The 22,507-nt window shown below is 46.5% G+C and overlaps 1 long non-coding RNA gene across 1 annotated transcript; it reads right to left on the bottom strand.

Annotated features, from left to right (window-relative positions):
- Positions 1-1,609: 1,609 nt before the first annotated feature.
- Positions 1,610-17,063, bottom strand: LOC144141417 (uncharacterized). The gene is made up of 2 exons (XR_013316588.1): positions 16,864-17,063; positions 1,610-1,821 (listed from the first exon to the last, which is right to left on the bottom strand). It is a non-coding gene; the product is annotated as an uncharacterized LOC144141417 (long non-coding RNA).
- Between the last annotated feature and the right edge of the window lie 5,444 nt (positions 17,064-22,507).

Raw genomic sequence — 22,507 nt, 5'->3', positions numbered from 1 at the left:
ATCAAACAACCTGCTTCACGAAAATGGCGTCTGCGACAAGACACTCAGAGCAATTTTCAAAAAGTTCTGTTGAGAAGTTGTGGTGGAGGGGCAAGGTGTTGGCGCTAGAGGTGTAGTTAGAAAAATTGGGGGTCATCAACAAAGACCTCGGTCTAACTGGCAACTAGCTCAGTGTGTGATTCGAGTGAGCGGCTAATGCTGCCAGGCCAGAAAGGGTACCCTGAATCGAAGCTGAGCGTCAAAGGCTGTATCTCAGATGTGGTATTCTTTACCGGAAGATACCACTCGCATAGAAGAAATATTTGGGGCTCGAAGCTGCGGCACTAGACCTGCGAATCTCGAAACTAGACTGTCGCCTCGCATAGAAATAAAAATGGGGAAGCTCCGCACAGTGGTGCAAAGACTAGCCAAAAAATTGGCAGTGGCTTAGCACGGCTAAGCCAGGATATACGTAGCGCGAGCTAAGGTTCTGCTAGTTATTCTTAGGTTTCCTGGTTGTCTACGATTATATTATTATCAAACTTACCGCTGCTAATGTTATTTATAGTCACATCAAATCCAATCCAATTTATCCCAATTCAAACCAATCCAATCGAGTCCAATGCAGTCATGGCTACGGCGGCTCCAGCGCGCTAGCTGGGCTCCGTGAGACGCCACTGCTCTTTGCCCGTGCGCAGCATGGCTCTCCTGGAGCCACGCTAAACTGCTAAACCTCGGCCAGTATAGCTCGCGCTACAAATGCGACGCCGGTGGCCCCACTAAGCTTATTCTTGGTTAGGCGTGGTTATGCTTGGAGACTCGGCCAAGTTTTCTCGTTGGGTAGCTTTGAAGCTCGGACTAGTTCTCAACGGGGTGTCGTTATTAGCCTTTCGAAGAGCAAGGAGCGCTCGGTCATTTTTTTATGCATAACCTGCGCGTGGCCACTGCCTTTTCGGTGAAATTTCACGGGTAGGGTAGGGGGCAAAAGAACGAGCGTTCGCTCAAGGTTGTTGAACTCGTTCGGTGGGCACCGTTTAGAAGGGGTGGCCTGGTGTGTTGGACATAATTACGAGGATGATTAAGGTTACAGCTTCTGCGCCTTTAGAATAGTGGTATTTCTGGCGTAATTCGTACTATTGCACCATCAAAACTGTACCACTTGTCACACCAAGCAATAGAAGAAGCCACACCGTGACACATTTCTAAAACTGTGCTAGTACCCGTTGTATCATGCCTCCAAATGCTGGACACACAAGTCGCGGCCGAGCGTGTTGATCCAAAGCTTTGGTAAAGCTGCGGTTCCGCTGGGTGCGATGATGTCGTCGCTCGGTGGCGTTTGTCCCTCATAACTTTCGTAAACTGATGTGCAGTCAGCTGCAATACACATCTTTTTAAAGCACGAAAACGTACCTGAAGAAAAAATGAATAAATTTGGGTATTCAAATGTTGGTGTTAGACGGCCAGTGTAAATTCCATTATTATTTTTGTGGTGAACGTGTGTAAGTGGCTGTGTAATTATACAACAAACTGGTTGCCTGTTGTTTTTCTGTGTTTTGTTCTACGAAGCAAGAATGTTTACACTGCGTGAATTATTAAATTTTTGTCGGCGTCACAGAAGGTATTTTTGTGATGACCTATATTTAATCAAACTTTATTCGGCGATCCAGTCGATTCACCAGCCCCGCCAAATGCAGTCGCCCCATCGGGTCCTGCACCACCTTTTCTTGCAACCGCATGCTGCAGGGCCACATTGCAAGGTGCATGCTTGAGGATATATGTCCCTGCACCGTGCTTCGCAGTGTTTCCCGCAAGGCATCCAGATTTCTCCCAATTTCCGGCAGCCTGGGTATATAAAAACACATTCTATAAACATAGATCTATTACTATCGAAACATACTGGTATGTCAAAACTGCAGAAAATCAGCGAAACATCAGAATGCGTATGTGCAAAATGAGATAGCATTTTCCTAGGGTAACCGATGAAGACACGCTACATTTCTTTATTTATACTCTAGAAGCGGCTGTCGACAAGATTGAGCACAACAGTTAATATTTGATATTTTTAATGCGAGCTCCGTTTTACGAAAATAGGCGTCCTCCGTAAGGTAGATACGCTTCGTTACCTAAGATTTTTTGGCTGCACTTTCACAGTTACTTGCACATGATACGAGACATAATAGCTAGGTCACACGAACTAGGATCTTGTTCTTCACCGCATAGAAACGTGCAGAGTTACCGTTGTAGTAACTCTCAAATACGACACCTGACACTCCAGTTAATTTTTAGGCAAACTTTGACAAGCTTATCTTTGTCACCTATGCATCTACCAAATAAAAAGTTATACATGCCCTCACAGTGAGGAACTTCGACTATTTGATATAAATTTGTATTTCAGACAGTCGTCATTCTTTTCTACATTTGATGACAACGCTGGCTTTTTGCACAAAAGCACACAAACCTTTTGAATTTACACTCAGGTGAGCGAATGCCGAAAGCCATTGAGTAATTTAGTCGGGCCCCACCGGAAGCACGCAACTGCGCTAAAAATGGTGGCCGTTTCTATGACCCACCATATTCTCCCCTTTGCTTTCCGAGGTTTTCTTGACTGCCAACCCATATTTCTGTGTATATATATATATATATATATATATATATATATATATATATATATATATAACTGGCATGCTGGCGATGGGGCCGAAGGCGTGGTGAACACAAAGTAAGAAACCTCGGTAACAGCAACAGCGGAGGGTTTATTTCGACGTTTCGACTTCGAGACAAGTCTTCTACAGGAATGATGGCTTCGGTCGTTTCGGAAGAGAGCATATATGTCGAAAGTGGAAAGCGGGTTTACGAATGGCCAACGATACCACACACAAACATACGTGAACAACACAAACACGAAGCGGGAATCTTCCTTATTGGAAGAATGAACAAAAAATGAACAACGAAGAGAGAGACGCCAAGATAGTTGGAGAGAAAAAAAAAAAAGGAAGAAAGGGAGATGAAAGAGCACTGAACAGGAATTCGAGTGGTGGCGGAAACGCGAAAAGCTCAACAGCGTCCGAAAGTGGGGTTGTAGAACAAAGGAGAGAAGGCAATATATCTTCTGCCGCTAGCCGTCACTATGCTAACGCCCAGACGCTCCGAGGGATCACGTTTCCGTTGATTGAAAGCGAGTGTCCCGCCATATGTTCGGAAAGTGCAAACAAGGCATTTTACAGCCCGTTTATGGGCCCGTTCCCGGAGCTGAGACAATTAAAGGACGTTTTGTGTTCGTGCAGAAGGAAACGGTCCGCCACCATTCCACCGTTCCCTCGCCGGACGGACGCCTTCCGAGAACGGGGCGCTAGGCCGAGTTTTCAGGTCTTTGTTCAGAGCTGCCACTTTGCAGTTCAGCGACAACCCGTGCGTCGTCGGTGTCTCCCCTCCGCTGAGTGGGGGATGGGAGGGAAAACAGCCAAACCAGAACGCAAGCTGCTTAACGGGATGGGGGGGGAAACGGAGAAAATAAACCCCGATGGTTCGGTAGCCGGGCTTAGAAGACGACTGTAGGTGCAAGGGAGGGAAAAATAGATTTGCAAGCAGTCAAAAATGTAACCAGTCCGCGGGGGCGAATAGTGATAACAGCGGCAAAGATATGTGCGCTCGAGTAATAACGCAGACCCCAAAATTGTATTGCTTATCTTCCGGGTTATGCGCCATATCCAAACGTTTAAATCCCCCAACCAATTTTTGAACACGTGTTTTGGGGAGAAGGTAAACAGAATAGTGATAACAGCGGCAAAGATATGTGCGCTCGAGTAATAACGCAGACCCCAAAATTGTATTGCTTATCTTCCGGGTTATGCGCCATATCCAAACGTTTAAATCCCCCAACCAATTTTCGAACACGTGTTTTGGGGAGAAGGTAAACAGAAGTTATTGCTGAAACAGCACCGACACTAAGCAACATTACTTAATTGTAAGATTGTGACGGAGATTTAGAAAAAGTTTCCAAAGTTATAACACAACATTATAAAAGAGAGAATTAAGAAGAGAAAAAAAAAAGGATAGGAGTGAACACGAAGAGCGGAAAAGGAGAGAAGGAATAAAAATGAAAACAAAAACGGAAAGACATCAGCAACGTGGGAAAAATCCACTGAACAAACGCTCACGTGCATGTGATTTCGAGAGTCCGGTTCCGGCTACACCCACAGCGCCACTGATACGGTTAGGTAGATGACAATGTTTTAATCGCTGCAAGTGTGCCTGGGTCCTCATTTATACCTTTTTTGATTGTATTGAATCGGTATATGAGGTATGATTCACGTTGTTCTCGTTCCCGGTTTGACCTGAACCCCGTCTCTAAGAGCGTGACGCTTAGTTTATCGAAAGAATGATCTGGAAGGCTGAGGTGTCTGGAGAGGGGCAGGGTCGGGCGCGTTTTGGCGTGCGCTTTGTGATTATTGAACCGGAGCCTGAAAGAGGTCCCTGTCTGCCCTATATATTGCATTCGACACACATTGCATTCAATCAAATAAATCACATTGGAAGTGTCGCACGTCATGTTCCCGCGAATTTATATATATATATATATATATATATATATATATATATATATATATATATATATATATATATATACGTTGCCTTGCTAAGTAACTCGGGGGACGAATTACAAAGCCTGCTTTCCGCACTGGGCGAACAGAGTAGAACCGTGGGCCTGAAAATTAATCTGCAGAAAACTAAACTATTGATCAACAACCTCGGGCCAGCACAGCAGTTCGAGATAGGTGGCAAGGCAGTGGAAGTGGTAAGCGAATATATCTACTTAGGCCAAGTTGTGACCCCAGATCCCAACCATGAGGCAGAGATAATTAGAAGGATCAGAATGGGGTGGGGTGCATATGCAAGACATTCTCAGATAATGAATAGCAGCCGACCATTGTCGCTGAAGAAGAAAGTGTATGACAGCTGCATCTTACCGGTACTCACCTACGGGGCAGAAACTTGGAGGCTCACTAAGAGGGTTCAACTTAAATTGAGAACGACTCAGCGGGCAATGGAGCGGAAAATGATAGGTGTAACATTAAGGGACAAGAAGAGAGCGGAGTGGGTCAGGGCATGTAATGCGAAGGCAAGATAACCGCTGGTCATTAAGGGCAACAGAGTGGATCCCTAGAGAAGGCAAGCGGTGCAGGGGGCGGCAGAAAGTTAGATGGGCAGATGAGATCAAGAAGTTTGCGGGGATAAATTGGTCACAGTTGGCACAGGACCGAGATAATTGGAGAATAATGGGAGAGGCCTTTGCCCTGCAGTGGGCGTAGATAGGCTCGTGATGATGATGATGATGATGATATATATATATATATGGGAAATGAGGGGCTCCGTGGAATAAGACAGAAAATAAGGGTTGGCAGTTAAGAAAACCTCGGAAAGCGAAGGGGAGGTTGTGGTGGGTCATAGAAAGAGATGAAGATTTTTTTGAGTGGAAAAGAAAGTAGTGAAAAAATGCCCGCCGGGTGGGATCCGAACCCACGACCACCAGAATACCGGTCTGGTGCGATAACCACTACGCTACCGGCGGGGCTGTTTTCCCCAGCACTTTCTGAGGGTATTTATGTTAAAGTATTTTTGTTTCCTGCACTTCGGGGTGGTAGCCAGCGCCACTCGGACTACTCGGGGTTAAGGGGACCTTCTTTTTTAACCCCCGGGCCGTGACTCGAGTGTCTACGACATGTCGAGAGTGGTCGACCAGCGTTGAACCCTCTTACGCTTCCTTTGGCACCAAGACTGCCAGAACAGAGGCCCTCGCTAAGCATGTAGCGAATCAGAAAATGGGAAATGAGGGGCTCCGTGAAATAAGACAGAAAATAAGGGTTGGCAGTCAAGAAAACCTCGGAAAGCAAAGGGGAGGTTGTGGTGGGTCATAGAAAGAGATGAAGAATTTTTTTAGTCGAAAAGAAAGGGGTGAAAAAATGCCCGCCTGGGATCCGAACCCATGACCTCCAGAATACCGGTCTGGTGCGATAACCACAAGGCTACCGGCAGGGCTGTTTCCCCAGCACTTTCTCGGGTATTCATGTTAACGTATTTTTGTTTAATGCACTTCGGGGTGGTAGCCAGCGTCACTCGGACTACTCGGGGTGAAGGGGGGGGGGGGGTTCGCACCAGGCAGGTATTCTAGAGGACGTGGGTCCGGATCCCACCCGGATGGCATTTTTTCACCACTTTCTTTTCGACTAAAAAAATTCTTCATCTCTTTCTCTGACCCACCACAACCTCCCCTTTGCTTTCGGAGGTTTTCTTGACTGCCAAGCTTTATTTTCTGTCTTATATATATATATATATATATATATATATATATATATATATATATATATATATATATATATATATATATATATATATATATATATATATATATATATATATATATAGCAAAAAATGGGTATAGCTTCTAACAAAACTGTTTATTGGTCGACGTTTCGATCGGATGCCGATCTTTCTCAAGACAACATTTCGTATTTCTGTGCACGTATTTATAACCTCGTCGTCCAACGACGCCGAAAAAAGAGAGAGGGGGGATTTGGGGAGAAAGGTAGCAACAAACACGCTCTCGGCGAGGTGAGGTGAAGGTTGGCAAAAAAGAGAGAGAGAAAAAAAAAGAGGAAAAGAAAGAAAACGCAAAACGTTTTCTCTCTTTTCCTCTTTTTTTTCTCTCTCTCTCTTTTTTGCCAACCTTCACCTCAGAAAGATCGGCATCCGGTCGAAACGTCGACCAATAAACAGTTTTGTTAGAAGCTGTTAGAGAAAGAAAAACACGTGCCCAGAGTGGGGACCGAACCCACGCCTTTCCATTAGATCTCGAATGCCTTACCAATTCAAATCTAATCGAAAGGCGTGGGTTCGGTCCCCACTCTGGGCGCGTGTTTTTCTTTCTTGCTTTCTCACGTAATTAATAAACATTAATAATAATGTAACGCCACTAACGGTAATAAATAGTCTAACCACTCCCCTATGCCTTCTTTGGCGTTGTAGACTGCCGGCATTTCTTTCTGTATTTCCTAACGAGCCCCTCATTTCCAAACCCTATTATCGTGCGAAAGCTTAGCGAGGGCCTCGGTTCTGGCAGCCTTGATGCCAAGGTAGCATAAGAGGGTTTCCCGCCAGTTGACCGCTCATGACAGGCTGTAGACGTTCGCGTCACGCCCGGGGGTTGAAAAAGAAGGTCCCCTTCTCCCCGTGTAGTCTGAGTGGCGCTGGTTACCACCCTCAAGTGTCAGATACAGTTGTAGTAAATAGAAATACCCCAGAAAGTGAAGCAGAACACAGTCGCCCAGATAGCCGAATTGGTAAGGCATTCGAGATCTAATCGAAAGGCATGGGTTCGGTCCCCACTCTGGGCGCGTGTTTTTCTTTCTTTCTTTCTCACGTAATTAATAAACATTAATAATAATGTAACGCCACTAACGGTAATAAATAGTCTAACCACTCCCCTATGCCTTCTTTGGCGTTGTAGACTGCCGGCATTTCTTTCTGTATTTCCTAACGAGCCCCTCATTTCCAAACCCTATATATATTTATATATAGATATATATATATATATATATATATATATATATATATATATATATATATATATATATATATATATATATATATATATATATATATATATATAGATATATATATATATATATATATATATATATATATATATATACAGTCACGAAGTCAGAGACGACGCAGTTGTCTTCAGGGTAAACAAGTTTATTGGAGCGAACTTCTCCTCCCGTAGGAACTCAAACAATACACAGGCCGCGAAACAGCAGTCAACAAAGTAACGTGCGCAGACTGGTGTCGGCGACTAGAATGCCCCGGTGTCTGCGCTACGGTCATTTCTCTCTCGCCGCGAGGGCTTCTCGAACAGTCGAATTGCTGCCAGAACCGTGTACATCATAGAATACTATTCTAGGATAGTTCGCGACACTCTCTCTAACAAAGCAGACAACGCGTGCGGCGAAAAAATATAACATGCGCTTCACTTGGCCCACGGACAATACCGATAACATAGCCCGGCGCAGCCGGTCGGCACAAGCAAAACAAACCGTAAACATGGTTCGTCGTCTTCAACGTGCGGAAGCACGGCATCAAGCATCGTAGTCGGCAGTCTTTTGTAGACAAGTTCGAATGGTGTCATCTGCACAGCTCTCTAGATAGCCCTATTGTACGCAAACGTGATATAGGGAAAGACTTCGTCTTCGTCCGAAGTCTTATGTTGAACATCGACGTACATAGACATGATTTCCACGATACACACGTTCCGTTAGTTAGTTCGTTTTGTGGTGGTAAGCCGTCGTTCTTCGATGATCCGTGTTGCTGTAGTGTAAGCTTTTCTGAATGAGCTTCACAGTGGAGGCCGTTCCGTGGTCCGTGATGACTACTTCAGGGGCTCCATGTCGCAGCACAACTTGGTTTATGAAGAATTCTGCGTCTTCTTGTGCACTCCCCCTCGGAAGAGTGGTGGTCTCTGCGTAGCGCGTCATGTGGTGTGTTGTTACGACAATCCACTTGTTCTCGCACCGTTTCTGACGAAACGGGCCCAGAAGGTCCATTCCAATCTTTTGAAAGGGCCTCAATGGGATGACGATCGGCTGCGGAAGCCCGGCGGTTCTCGTCGGGGGCGTTTTCTATCTGTGGCAGTCACCGCAGCTCCGGACGTAGAGGGTGACGTCGGGCGCAAGGCGGGGCCAGTAGTACTTCGTCTTGATTTTCCCAATTGTGCAAGCTTTGCCGAGATTTCCGGGAGGCAGGTCGTCGTGGCATGCTTCCAAATTTTAGTGACGAAGGTCTGCGGGGATGACAAAAGAATTTCTGGCTGACTGCTGGTAAGTTCCGTTTCAAGGCCGTAGGCACAGTGACGTTGCATCCTTCGAGACCAATTATTGCACCGCTTTCTATGAAAAGTGCATTCCGAGAATTACGTCCTTGGAGCAGTCAGGCAAAATTACGAACGCAGCAGGGTACGTGGTGCCGCCTATGGTGGCGCACGATGTGCACGTTCCACTAGGTGTGTCGAGATGGCCTCCTGCTGTGCGTATGTGCGGACCATCCCATCTTGTAGTAACTTTCTTCCGCTTGAACGCGAATGATCCGCTCATTACTGCGTAGTCGCTGCAGTGTCAATAAAGGCGACTACATCAAAGCCGTCGATAAACACCTTGACATCGGACGCCACCTTCCTCGAGTTGCGGCTTTTTTAGGGCGTAGCATCTAGGCTTGTGCGTGTTGATGTTGAGCACTGTGCGTCGTCATTGTCGTCGTCTTCTCAGCCGCAGGCTCGGTTTTGTCCGGTACGCGTCGCGCCTTGGGGCTGTTGTCGTGTGTGCGAGTCATGTCAGGTGTAGGTGGGGTCGTCGGGATGAGGGCATGTCGTAAATCACGGTCTTCGGCGCGTCCTTGCGTCGTTGGAGGGTTTCCGGTTTTTTGCCGTAGAGAAACTTCACCTCCAGAAGTTGCTTTTTTTTAGTTTCACCCGCGTGGCCTGGGGGACCTTCAATGTGCGAAGTCACCATTGCTACGGCGGTAATACGACTTGTATGGGTGTTGTCAGGGCAAACGGTTTTAACGGGCTGGTCCATGGCTGGTGTTGGACAGGTATTCTTCGATCTCAGATGGGCCCTGGCCGGGTCAGGGGCGTGCCACGTCGACGTAAAACCGTCGCAAACCGAGCCTCCTGTAGGGGCAGCGATAGTAGATGTGGTCAGCTTCTACGCAGTGCTAGTAGAGCGGGGGATTATCCCCGGTTCGCCGTACTTCCATCTTACACGGCGTCTGGTATTAGGCTACAGGGGGTCGAGTGGGTGACAGTGGACGGCGGTACGGCGCGACTTGTTGACTACGGGCGGTACCAGGGCGGGGTCGACGAACTGCCACGGATTACGCAATTCCTGCTGGTTCGCGGGGTACTTCCAATGGCGTAGGAGTCCCCAAAGCTAGTTCTTCCCGGATTACGTCCCCAATGCATGCGACTTGCAGTTGCTGCGTTGTTGGGAATTGTTTCCGTAGTTCTTCCTTGACAACTGCGCGGATTGTCTCGCGTAGTGTTTCGGTGGTAATAGTCCTGGCTCCGCTCGCCTCCAAAACCGGTGCATTGGCTTGGTGGTCGTACTGCCTCGTCCGGATTTTGATTGTCTTCTCCATCGTTGCGGCCTCAGACCATAGCTCGGCAAAACTGGATGCCACTGACTCACACTCACTCAAAAAGAAATATATTTATCCTAAAGCACTCACTCGCACTCGCCACTCCGACCTCACCACGAGCACTCACTAGCACTGACGCTCGCCAATCCGCCCTTACTACTCACACTCGCTCGAGCTCACGCTGCCCACTCGTCACCACCACTCGCACTTACTCACGTTCACGCTCACCACTCCGCCCTCACAAACTCACACTCACTCGCACTTACTCTCACCTGTGCGCCCTCACCACTCGCACTCAATGCCGCTCACGCTCTCCACTCGTCCCCACCACTCGCATTTACTCGCCTTCACGCTCACCCCTCCGCCCCATCACTCGCACTCACTCCCGTTCACGCTCACCACTCGTCGTGACCATTCGCACTCACTCGCACTCACGCTCGCAACTTCGCCCTCACCACTCTCACTCACGCTCGCCACTCGTCCTCACGGCTCGCACTCACTCACTTTCGCGCACACCACTCGTCGTCAAAACTCGTATTCACTCACGCTCCCCACTCATCCCCACCACTCACACTCACTCGCGCTCACGCTCATCCCTCATAGTCACCCCTCGCACTCATCCGCGCTCACGCTCACCACACGCATTCGCCGCTTACACTCCCTCGCACTCGCACTCCCCACTTGCAATGGTCACTCACACTCACTCGCAATCACCACTCGCTTCCTCCACTCACATGCACTTTCCACTCCCATCACCCACTCACGCTCATTCACAACCACCACTAATTCACAGTCCAATTGACTTTGTTTTTTACAGCACGGGAGTTATAACTTCACCCTTTTATAAACCACATAAATTGTTTCATTTTTCGGAGACCTTCAATGCGGCCGAATTAACACCAACACCATTATGTTACGTGAAGCGAGAAAAACATTTGATGTTTTAAGAGATAAGCTTCACATTGGCTATGAGGCATGCCCCAAAACAATGATTAACTCCTACCAATTTGTTCACGAACGGCGTTTCTATAGATTCGTACGTCACCAGCGAGTCTTGCATCATGACCAATATCGCGGCTCACGTCAAAATCTTTGGTAGAGAGGCGTCGGTGTAGAGGGTGACCAACGTGGTGACTTCTTATTCTTCCGTTGTCTTAGCGTTTCTATGAGGGCCTTGACCCTGGCCTCTCTGCACCCGTCGTTGCGACCCGGTCTCATGTTTCGGGGCAGGGGTTTGCTTTGATTTTCTGCGCCCAAAGCTTGGGCAAAGTTCCCTATTCAGCCCACCGATGTTTGACTGAGCCGCAATCTCTTGGTAGAAAGGTGGGCTTCTACCAACTATACCACCGTATTGTGTTTGGCCATGCTTTGCAGCTTCTCTGCGGACGAGTGGTGCGGGAAACCTAGCTCCACCTTTGTTGCTTTGCGTAGGATTGCGTTCAGTTCATCTGTCCTTGAGTAGCTGTAGGTAGGGCGCCGCGTATACGATGCGCCACGTCACAAAGGGCCGGACCAGCTTGAGCGCGTCTTCTTCGTTCAGTCCTCTTCGCCTGTTTGTAACCTTTCGGATCATGTTCGTGATCTGTTCCGTGGAGGTCTTGATCTTGCTTAGCGCCGCTGCCGCCTTGCTGTTTTTCTGGGAGATCACTCCCAGGATTCGGGGTTGCGTGGTCGGCGTTGCGTTCGTCCCATCGATTGTAATACGAACCTTCTCTTGCTCTCTTTTCTTTCTTCGTGGCTTTCTGATTAGGAGCTCTGATTTTTGTGCCGAGCAGTCTAGACAGCAAGTCTTTGCATAGTCGTGTACGATATCGGCCACTCTTTGAAGAGTCTGTTGCACACAACTCTCCAACCCCACTGTAGACGTCCACACGGTGTATTCGTCCGCATAGAGAGCATGGTCAATGCCCTCTGCGCTTTGGAGAAGAGCTGCGAGCGGGTGTAGCGACAGGTCGAAGAGCAGGGGTGATAGTACCAACCCTCGTGGGGTGCCCTTATCTCCCAGCGCTATCGGTCCTGACGTCTCGTCTCCGATCTTAATCTTTACTTTCTATTACTGAGAAAGTGCCGGTCGTATTTGTACGTTCGCTCTGCGCACCCTTTCTCTCGCTGGTTACGAGGTTTTCTGTGATGGGTTACGTGGTCAAAAGTTCCCTCAAAGGAGTACAGACACTAAAATTTTATGTTCCACTTTTATTGCTTTTATCGACGCTTAACGGTCTGGGGAACCCGAAACAGCACTTTAAATACTTCAGCGCGCGTTAATTAATTACATTGAACAGCCTGAAAATCGTTTGTTTCAAATTCCCGCGCTGTCATCCCAAAAGGCGCATATGACAGAATCCCGGCGTGACCTCACCGCTTTGTGCGGACGTCAAAACATTGCGGACGCCAGTGGGGGCGTTGTTTCGACCGCGCCGCCGCCGGGGCTGAACGGCATAGCTGCCTGAAGGGGCCAGGCCTACCATTGCGGCGGCAATTCGATGACCGCTTCAATAAAAGTTCTGATGGCGACTACTATTGCGATTCCGGGCTATAATATCGCTTCCTTATTCGTGTGTGAAACTTTTTTTTTGTCAACAGTGCCTTTCTGGGCAGCGGTTATGCCTGTAGCCCGGGATACGTGCACCCTTTTTTGAATGCGGCGGCACCTGCTCGCCGTTCGCGAGGCCGCGCACGTGAAGTGACATCACGAGTTTTTGACGCTAACTGTCGCGTCACTTCTTTTGGCTCTCCCTGGAAGATGTCACGCTGAGGTCCATTTGCTCAGTGCCGCTCCGCGCGCTGCTCCGTTTGACGCGATAAATGAGATCCAAATGAAGTATGATCTTCGCGTCGCAGGCCGCTCATATTTCAGCCAGGGTATTCTGTTGAGTAAAAGAAGCGAACTTTGCAGTAATATTATCGCCGAAAATTGGTGTCAGTACTCCTTTAAGGTCGAGCGCCACGATAACCCTCGGGTTCGGGTACTTGGTTTTTTTGATAACCAGTTCGTGTAGCTGCACTACGACGCCTTGCGTGCTCAGGTACCCTCAGAAACCGTACATTGTCGGTGGCATCTGGTGGGTGGTGTCTAGGTGCTTCTGTAGTATTCTAAATATTACGTGTTTGACCACCTTTCCCCCGCACGACTTGAGAGAGATGGGTCGCAGGTTGTCGACGTGAGGTGACTTCCCGGTCTTGGGAATAAAGTGCACCTTCGCTTCCTTCCATTTTTTCGGTAACGAGCCCTTCTCCCACGCAGCCTTGGCGAGGTCCAAGAGCTCCCTCCGACTCTTGTCGCTCATGTTCCTTAACATGATGTTCCTTAACGTAGGTAATGGCGTCGATTCGTGGCGCACTGCCTTGGTTGCTTTCGTCTGCGGCCGCATTCAACTACAGCTCTGTGAAGGCCGCGTCTATGTCTTCGTTGCTCTCCCCTTCGTACTCCAGGGACGGTTTTCCGCTCATTTACGTTTTCAGGTAATTCCGCTTGAGTTCTAGGTCGAGATTCTCCCCGTCCAAGTCGTAGCTCTTGATCGCTCGGGCGAGGTCGCGGGCACCTGCGCTCTTGCTCTTCAGTGGGTTTATTAGGTGCCGCAGTAGTTTTCACTTCTTTTTCGTCAACAAGGTGCCCTGGAGACCGCCGCAGAACTTCATCTAGTTCTCCCTGCATGGTTGGATCGCATATTCGGCTGCTTGTCCGTCAAGGTCGTGGATGCGTTTCTGCAGCTTGTTGTTGTGTCTCCGCCTCTTCCACGGTCGAAGGAACCCGTGTCTGGCCGCCCACATGTGGGTGAGCCTGCTGTCCGCGAAGGGAACCTGCGTTGTCGTGGCTATCTTCTGCGTCCACTTCTCGACTAGTTTGCGTTGATTCTTGGCGCACGCCCGATACGTCCTGACTTCGCCGTCGCTTTCTTCAACCTCGTCGTCTTCTCGCCTCTTTTTTTGCGCAGGCAGTTCCTGTCCGTGATGCTGGCGTACCCTAGTTTTGCCTTTGTGTCGAGCGCACTGCCTCAAAAACGCTGAGTTGACACCGTCGCTGACGCATTTGCTTGATAACTTCTTGTAGGATAACGGTGATCCGCTTAGAACCCACGATGTTCAATCATAATGGCTACGATTCACACACTTTTGGTAATAGTTAAAGAAATACACTGTGAAGCGGGCAGGGGAAGAGATACTTTAGGAAATATATTTTTAAATAAATAACTTTAAGAAACATAAATTTAGGAAAAAAGTGGGAGCAGTGTTTTTTTGTGCTTCCATTTTATATAGGGCATTCTAGAGCATTTCTTAGCTGTTTGATGGCTTTTTTTCATTTACTATTTTCAAACCGACACAACATGTATTTCATATCTAAGTTATTGCGAGAACTACTGCCTCAGTATGTGCAACCGACAAGCGTCGTCGCCCTTTGCAACACCGACGCCGTACACGGTGGCTAGTTACCCCACAGCCCACCAAACAATGAAACGAAGAGTATGCGCGAGACACGTGCTCATCGTGACGAGGATTGGCAAAGGGGCAAGGTACAGTATGTCCGGTAGCCGAGACTCAAGTGCACATACGCAAGAAAACCTCATTCCTAAGGGGGCTGGGTGTCCGTCCTGGACTCCATGGTCGGCTGTTGGAACCCTGCAGCCCCATTTGGCCGCCAACGCGCGGCCCAACGCAGCATGTGACAGGTTTATTTGGCTCCGAATAATAGAAACTTTTGTTGCTGACGCCGGAAATATTTTAGGAGGAGTTAGGCCTATGCATATTTCTGTTTGAGAAATTCTTTGAACTTTTGACCTGAAAGCTAAATGCTGGGACAGACTGGCAGACAGACACGTAGACCCACAAACATGCAAATTATTGCCCTTTTAAATAGCCGAAGCGAGACTATCATCACCGTAAAAAGTGAGGCTACAGCTTTGAGGGTGCAGAGCACGCGTTCAGGGCAAGATAGACTCTGTTGAAAGACGGAACGGTGGGTATGCAGATATGCGAGTCAAACGAAGTGTCGGAAATCACAGGAATGCAAACACTGCCTCAGGCTTAGGTACGAACTGGGGCTTATTTCAGTGGAAGCGGTTTGTATTCTCGCCAATTCATAACCTCGGCGGTATGCTATATATTGCAAACAGAGCGGAACTAGAGTGTGTATGATTTGGATGATGGAATGATTGTAACTGCCGTAAAATCGGGCACACATGATTTTATTTCTGACGATTTACTTTACACGCTACTATGGCTTAACCCATACATTCAGAATTGGAACCTTTCCCTTCAGGCATTGTTTTTGTAAACAATGCGCTATTTGGGGGCCAAGTTTTCGTACGTGTCCGTAGTAGTTTCCGTAGATGTATAAACGTCGGTACTCCTTAACTGTATCTTCCGTTTTTACTAGCACGGATGCTTGCACCTAAAACGCCGTGGATGATGATTTATTATATAGTTTAAAACCATAATTTGGGCAGAGAAAGCAGAGCTGTAATAACATTTTATTTTTAATTCAATACATTTATATATTAAAAAAATATTAGTCGCCTTACGTGCACTCTGCGAACACTTTTTGCGAGACAGCATCGGAGGCATGGTAAACGGTACACACTCAGTGCCGTTCTGACCTGCGCCGAAATTGGTTCGCGAGAATGGGAAAACAGCGCTGCGGGCATCGAACGCCACAAAGCTGCGCCCTTCATCAATCACGTAGGCACCGCCAACAGGAGAAACACAGCAGGTAACGGTACTATTTCGGACTTCCCAAAACTTTTAGGTGCACAGCACTTTAGGCGCTTACCTTGTCGTCCGACCTTGCTCGCTAAAACCAAGCATATCACCCCGGCGTTACGGTGTAGCCTGTCACAGTTCCTTTGCCGCGGTATAGCCAAGAGGCTTCGAAAGCCAAGTGGTTATGCTAGGATATACGCAGCGTGAGCTAATGTTCAGATGGTTATTCTTAGCTTTCCTGGTTGACTAGGATTAGGTAATTATTATGCTTACTGCTGCTTACCATCAAATCCAAATCCAATCCAAATCCACACAAATCCAAATCCACACCAATTTAATCTGAATCCAATTCAATCCTAGCCAATTCAATTCAATCTAATTCAAACTCAATGCAATCCAATCCACTCCTCGCGCTTGCGCAGCAGGGGTCTCCAGGAGCTACGCGAAACTGATCAACCTCGGCTAGTGTAGCCAGTCCAATCGAATCAAATCCAAGCCAAGCCAACTAAACGTACGAAAATTAACAAAAGCAACATAAACACAACATACCCACAAGAATAAAACAACGAAAACACGGACGAATCCCAGATCTGCACTTCCGACCGCTTCCCTGTTAAGTGGAACTGCTTTAATTTTATGTTGTGTTGTTTAGTCAAGTACATCGAAATTAATTATAAATGGTTTTTCTTCAGATTGGTTAAGCCCACCGATACTTTTTTTTACTGAAACCGCCCGAGAACCATTAGTAAGAAGCGCACTTTTTTGGCTTGTCAAGGGGCGCAGAAAGGCCTTGTATTGGCGCTATGCCGTGTGCGCGATGCCAGCTTTCCAATCATGTGCTGAAAAAATTACTCGTCAAAAACACTGTTTTTGATAACTTGATAGCGTTTCTTATTTCAGGTTAAACAGGAACTGATTGCTGATGTAATAAGACAGCTTATTTCCCAGTTAATGTTTCAACTGCACTGTTTAGAAAATATTAAAGTTTAATATACTTACGTCGAGGTCGTGGTCTCCAAAAACTACCCCTACCGATGTTTTCGGCAGCTGGTGCGGCCCTGAGGTGATTATAATTATTTTGGTTACTCGGTGCAACGTTTTGGCTGTGGACAAGAGTAACCAATATGCATAGTACAATTGCCACCGATACTAATAAAGGGGTCTTCATTTTGGGTTGGAATTTCTATCCTACTCTCAAACACGCTAAGCTCCTTTTGGCCTGCTTTTATAGCATTTCGCACAAAGGAGGAATTGTGCGCAAAAACTACAATCCTTTTTTTCACCCTAAAAAAAATGCTTGTTCTACCCTCCGTCAAAAACTGGCCTATTCATATTCTCTACGACTAAAGTTGCAGCAGAAGCTATAAATTCTCAAGGCCTCGTTACTACAACAGATGTAGGGTGTACAACAAAACATAAACACAAGTAGCGGATACGAAAGTAGCACAAGAAAGCGAAAGCAAGCCAACGGCTCTTTTATTCCGATAAAAACACAGGGGAACGACGCCGAACAAAGAGGCCGGTGACTTTTCTTTGCCTGTGTGTTACTATTTTTGTAAAAGTGTTATTTCATTTGCAATTTGGAAGCACCTGGCCATGAAGTATACCCTACTAAATTGTCGTAAACTTCCCTATAACTAGTATTATTCTGTTAATTTGTCATGGGTACAGCCGTATTTATAGCACCTAGAAATGAATCACGGTTTTTAAATCTTAAGGTTCATTGACTGACATCTCTATATATTTTTACTGTTTATTATGGTGTTAGAAAGCAGAAAGAGCTTTGAGCATGAAACGTTTCAGAAGATAACTTGCAGCATTCCATCTGTATATTTACACGGCAAAAATGAAGGCGGTTGATCATAATATTTACTTTTACAAGGCTGTGTTGCTGCTGTCGATATTTGTGCCCTGAAAACAAGCAAAATCTCTCGCACAAAATGTATTTCTTTGTTGAAACATATAAATGTTACATATAAAAATTATGAAACATATAAAAATTACGCATGCTGCTTTTTTGTAGTCCGCGAATTCTTTCTAAAGAAGGAACTAAATGTAGAATTTTTTTCGTTTTTAGGTAGAATGCTACTTGCAAATGTTGCTTTAAACACGGGCCCTCCAAGGGCCAGCTTGTGTGTTCAAGGTGCCGGTATTGGCGAGAACGCAGAGTGTAAGCCCCTACACTCCACCTGTGGCGAAGCGAGGTAAGAAGCTCATAACTTCAGGGTAGAAGCCCCGAAACGTGCCTCTAAGATCCTTGGTAAACCTCCGGTTGATGGGCTCCCTATTTGTGTGCCACGCCGGGAGCTCCAGAACCTTACATACCGTCCTGTTAAACTCCGTGAATCGAGCGCTCTAGCACCGTTCTTTATTTAATGCGGTGTGAGAAATAATAAACCCTCGTTCAAACACGATCATTCTTTGAAAAGAGGCCGCACGGGTTTCATTACGCCTATGGTCATCCTTCGTTTTCCAAAACCGGGTAGAAACATCCGTTTCTTCAATAGCGAGTCTGTTGACAAACCCACCCTTACGAAAATTCTATATATGGCCATATATAAAAATTTCATATATGGCCACGTCAGAAATTGGGCATACATAGCCATATATGGCCATATATACCAATTTTAGACATGGCCATAAATGGGTGGGGCCTTATATGGCTTTATATGCCAAATTCCTGATGTGGCCATATATAGGCGAGGCCATACATGGGTAAGCCATATATGGCTGCCTAACATTATATATGGCTATATATGGATTGGGCTTATGACCACGTGAATAGCATATATAATGAACTTCATAAAACAGCAGCAATTAATGCTGCAGCCAAAATGCTGACACACACTTCATGACATACCTTCTACATTTTATTACGAAAATGCTGCGCGTGCATGCGAATTAAGGTGGTTGCACGTTGCTTTGTTGTGGCGATTGGTCAGTGGCTGCATTCTTCTTGGCCAGCTTTGCCCTCTTTTATGGAAGCACAAGTTTCTCACTGCATTTATTTAAATTTACCTCTTATATTTAGATGTGATAACTAAATTTTGCAAATAAAATGAAACAAATAGAGGTATTAGTAGTCAATGTCGAAGCTCTTTTTCATTATTCCTGAAATAAATTTAGTAGAAATTATTGTCACGTCCTACAATAATTACAGGGCCTCAACCAATTTCTCCCGCTTGCTAATACTTTTATTCTGTCTTACATTCATCTCAACAGGATACAGAGCACAATTGTTATTAGTGATGCTGAAAGGTAATTCCTTGTTCCATGTTCCATGTTAAAACCTTTATGCAACTTTTACAAAATAAATTTTATTTGTGTAAATCGAGAACTCCTAATTTGGACAATTCAGCTTGAGGTTTAAACAAATGCGCTTCAGCAAATCACTTCGTCAAATGTAAATTCACATTGCAGCCCACAGAACATTTTTTCTGCTTATGCAGATAAGAAGAAAAAAGCGGCCCAACATGGCATCAATTCCTGCATGGAGAGGTGTCTGCTGGATGCCTGGAATGTGCAAACATTTCCCTTTTAAACCCTTTCTGGAGAATGTAACGAGGCAAAAAAGCACCTCATTATTCAACCCCTCTGTAGTGCTACCACCAAAAACAACAAACAGAAACGACCAAAAATTCATTAACCAAATTCAGCAGGAGAGCATGCTCATGCAAGGGGCACATTTCTCGGGCAGATTTGACATGGCGGTAGTGCTACTAATAATTCATTAACATGTATTTATATTTACTGACTTTTCTTTAAAGTATATGTGAAAGCCTCGTGGATATTATTTTGTTAAGATGCATAAAGTATATTTAAATTCCCAGTGGAGTACAGATGAACGACGCTATAACCAATGCTCATATAGCACATTATCAGCTGCAGCGAACTTAATACGAACTTTGGTTGGTCACGCTCCTATTCAGTGGCACATTCTTTTTATAACAAAACTGAAGCATTAAGCCGTGTGCTATATCGGCTGTAGTGAAGCAATATTTGGCTAGCACGGGGCTCAAAACTCCGATGATAGCTTATACAGGCAAAATAAAAAAATTAGGATAACACATTATTTTGAAGAAACTTGAAAAAACTCCCGACGTCCGAAACAGCACAAGTAGAAAACACCCTTTCGTGCGTGGACACTGTGAAAAACTTCACCATAATTTCAGCTGTGAAAACCCACCGGATAAAGACTGCATCCTTCAAATAAATAGGATCGCAAACCTTTTTTGCCAAACAAGTGATGCTGTTGTTCTTTCACGTGCTCATGTTCCGGACAATTATCCAGTGAGTGCATTAAAGTATTTACTTTCGCTTCCCGGCTGAGTGATAAAAAATGCGTTGTCTTCCGCGATGTAACTAATGCAGCAGGCAGCCGCGCGATAAAGCGATTTCAGGGAGTGCGCCCACTAAGCACACAAACTGCGAGGGTGCATCAGCCTCCCAACAAAGCCCTGTGCATGCATTGAGCGGCCCGCGCTCCCGTGTTTTCTGACATAAAGCATTCGACTGTACCTTCAGCAAAGTAGTGGCCCGCTTTAAGTTTTCCAAAAATAGATGCAGGAAAAGGTGGTAAAACAGAAAAAAACACTGAGTGTCCAGGTTAACAGCTCTCAAGAAAAGTAAGCGCTACCACCCTTACAATTTCGGAAACGCGTTAGCTCCAACCTCAACACGTATGTACGCGCGAGACAAATTTCCGAGAAGAAGCCCTTACGTGAATATGATTTTCTTCAGCGGAAAAGAGAACATAGAGGGTGATCTCTAAAACAGCGCTTCTACTAAAACGAGTACGGTTGCCGCGGCAACATTTTGAGAGAATTCGGAAGCGTAAAGCATCGAGTGATAGAACGCATCTGCTGCACCACCCAGGTTAATCGAGTCTCGAACCACACTCCGGTTCCACTGGTTCTAGCGTGTTTATACCGATCGAGGCGCAGACATCAGTTGTTTTGGTACACTTGTTGTACCCGCGAGAGCGAAAGCCAGCGGCTTGATCTGTATGCGTGGCTACATGCATAATATCCGCATCCGCGAAGTGAAGTTCGCGTACCAAGAAAAATTTAACCTCCAATAAGCAAAGCGTTCGGTGCTTCTCATACAAAAGTGCGGCTTGGGAGCCAGTTACACTTGCACGTGTATCCTCTTGAAACGAAAGCGCAATTCTATACCAAAATGAAAAAAAAGCTTACCCTGGAATTATCGGTGAGGCTTTCTCGCGGCACCGCGTGTATCCATGCATTCCTAAGTATTTCTTCCCTCGGGAACGTGAACTCGTGTACCTTCGTGTCCGCGGTGTAGTCGCCGCGGCATCGTGGTACCCAGCACTTGCATGGCATGTAAGCGTACTTACTTTGACATTGCCAAAATTTGCAGAAGCGGAAACACTCACAGAAACACACAGAAAACGAGTGACTCAACGGCGAAGACACGCACGTGGAAAAAAGACACGCTGGGGAATGCCGAATGTGCTGTGCAGGGGGGGTGCACCCAGCAGCCCGACTTGTGATTCCGAGAAGTCACGGTGACAAGAGGGGTGATCGCCTCCGCGGGGTTCTTAGCGCGAGTGGAAAGGGCGCACCCGCACGGAGCCTTTCTCCCTTTACAATCGGGGTACGTATACGACAACCACCATCTCGACTAGAAGTCTAGAGGGTGTTGATACGACCCCACCGCGAGCTCCCGAAAGAGAAAAAGCAAAACGTGCAAGGCTAAACAGCATAGCCGCTCCCCAAGCGGAAAGTTGAGGAGTGCCCCTTTTTTATTTTGTGGGAGACGCCTTCCAAGCATGGCGGACCGGCAGCCCGGGTATGCTCACATTGCTGCTGGAAAAAAAATCCATTTTCTTTCAAGGTGCCATGCGCTGTAGGGCTGTTGAATGATCTGAATCTCGCGCCGCGCACGTCATGCTGTAGCGACCGCAACATCGGGAAGGCGCAGCAGGCGGCGCCGCTTCGGCGCCGTGCTCCAGCTATCGCTAACCGATCGAGTTGTGTCACTGTATAGCGTCCTCGATAAACATGCACCAGGGTTGCCCTCAAATCCGGCGTGGTGCACAGTGGCCCGCGAAGGTGCGCACCGGCCCGGAGCATTAATGGAGGACAAACTGAGCGGTTCTACCCAAATGTCATCTCGTTAGCTGTGAAAGCAATTCAGAAATGCTTTCACAACGGCAATAAAGTAGTGTAATATGACACAGCACTACATAAAAGAGATATTTATTGAGAGGCAATGATTTTTTGTACAAAAACACCACTTCTTTTTCAAACTGGAAAAAAAATCACGATAGCAGATGAGTTCTATATTGATTGATTGTAGTGTTTAACGCGCCGACGCAACGCAGGCGATGAGGCACGCCGTAGTGGAGGGCTCCGGATTAATTTTGACCACCTGTTGATCTTTAACGTGCGTAGAAATCGTGTACACACGGCAAGAGTTCTAGGCCAGAGTGTGATTATATTCTCTTTGTCTACTGAACGCAATTTTAAACCTACTCGCGATAGCGCCCCGATTAATAAACAGGTTTCAAACTTTCAAATGCCACCACTACTTATTTTTTATACTGAATATATCTTTTTCTCGTAACTAATAAGGGCTGTTAAGTGCGAAACGTTTTTCATAGCAAGCATAACCAGATATT

This window comes from Haemaphysalis longicornis, unplaced genomic scaffold, assembly GCF_048455015.1.
Source record: "Haemaphysalis longicornis isolate Haplotype H1 unplaced genomic scaffold, Haemaphysalis longicornis Haplotype H1 scaffold_6, whole genome shotgun sequence".
NCBI lineage: Eukaryota > Metazoa > Arthropoda > Arachnida > Ixodida > Ixodidae > Haemaphysalis > Haemaphysalis longicornis.
The sequence above is the reverse complement of the archived record's forward strand: the minus strand, read 5'-3'. Positions and strand labels throughout refer to the sequence as shown.